The following is a 1802-nucleotide window of genomic DNA, read 5'->3' as shown; positions in this document are numbered from 1 at the left end:
CTGCTGCTGCTGCTGCTGCTAATGACAATGATGATTATAGGGTGGTGGTGAGGGGGAGTAATGGAGAAAATGGTAATAGTGTTTATGACAGGGATAAGCGTGATGATGAAGGTGGGATGCCATGGTTGCGGTGGGGATAATGGTAAAGAGGGAGGATAATACTGAAGATAGTGGTGGTGGTAATGATGGCGGTAGTGGTGATGTTTATAATGGTGGTGGTGGTGGTGGTGGTGGTGGTGGTTGGGGGGAGAACTGGGGGTAGGGGTGACAGTGGTGATGCTGATAATGGTATTGGTGGTGGTGGTGGTAGTGTGGCGTTGATAATGGCAGCGACGGTGGCGGAGGTTTGGGGAGGGGAGGGGGTGAGGTTGATGGTGATGATGATGGTGGTGGTGGTAGCCGTGTCGGGATGGGAAGGATAGTGGTTGTGTTTGTGGTATTGTGGTGGCAGTAATGAGGGTGATTGTGGTGGTGAAGGAACCGGAAAAAGAAAAAAGAAATTCAGGGTTTCTGTTAAATCAGTGCTCACGCTAATACATGGCTTAAGTCTGACATGGACAATTTGTGTTTTGTGACACACACAAAAGGCCATACTTGTAGAACACAGCTGGTGCCAATTTGGTAGTCATTTGAGGCACTGTCAAGCACAGTAAAAAATGTGTAGTAACAACCTCCCCACCCCTCCCCCTCCAAAGAAGAAACAAAACCAAACCCCTCAAGGTTGCGTCAAACCTGCACAGCATCACTGGTTGCGATGCGTCAATTAGGGGAGCACGCCTTCGTCTTCTAACCCTTTTCATCTTCCTCCCTCTGCCTCATTCTCTCTATTCCTCTCTTTTAGCTTCGTTTCTTCCGTCTCTCCCTATTTCACCCTTCTTTTTTACCATCCCTTTTCTCTTTCCTTTCTCACTCATCCAGCTTTCCGTCTTTCTCTCAATGTACTTTTTCTGTCTGTCTGTCTTGCTTTCTTTCTCCGTGTATATATGTATATATATATAATAGATATATAATATATGTTACAGTAAGAATGCGTACCTAGTGAATACGCGTAATCACTGAATATTTTAGTGAATACACGTAATCCCATTTTCACTCGGGGGTTTCACGTAATCACTGAAATTTCTAGTGATTACGCGAAGTCTCTAAAATTAGACCTATCTTTTTACGTGTTTTTACTACTGAGCATTCAGTGAATTCACGTAATAGCCCCGCCACTGTACAGGGATTGCGCGTTTTCACTGAAACATCCAGTGATTACGCGTATTAACTAGAATGATCTACGTGTTCTTACTGTAACATAGATATGTCAGCTGGCAAACAAGGAGACACCGTTTGTGTGCCAGTTCCACTTGTTGATCGATGGAGAGGCGATGCTAGAAATATCCTAGGTGTCATAATTGACAGACAAGAAGATATCCGTAAAAGCTGGTTTGTGTTCCAGAAATCAGTTCGATCTGTGCTCTGAGCATCTTCTGAACACTGACGACATAAACACCGAAAAAATAGTTTCACTGCGTTCGGCGTTGATTTTTCAATCCTCTTCAGGTGGACAAGGCTTCTCAAGATGCAACTGTACGGGTGCCAAAAAGGATAGTTCGAGGCGATGTAAATGCCGTAAAGCAAGTCTTAGTTGTAACTCACACCGTCAGAGCAGCTTCAATTGTTGTAACAAGTGACGACGTCGATGGATTTTAGTCTTAAGTATTTAACTGAAAACTGAAACAACAACAACAACAACAACAACAACAACAACAACAATGGTTGTGTGTGTGTGTGTGTGTGTGTGTGTGTGTGTGTGTGTT

The sequence above is a fragment of the Aplysia californica genome, unplaced genomic scaffold (assembly GCF_000002075.1).
Source record: "Aplysia californica isolate F4 #8 unplaced genomic scaffold, AplCal3.0 scaffold00063, whole genome shotgun sequence".
NCBI lineage: Eukaryota > Metazoa > Mollusca > Gastropoda > Aplysiida > Aplysiidae > Aplysia > Aplysia californica.
Note: the sequence above shows the minus strand (reverse complement) of the source record.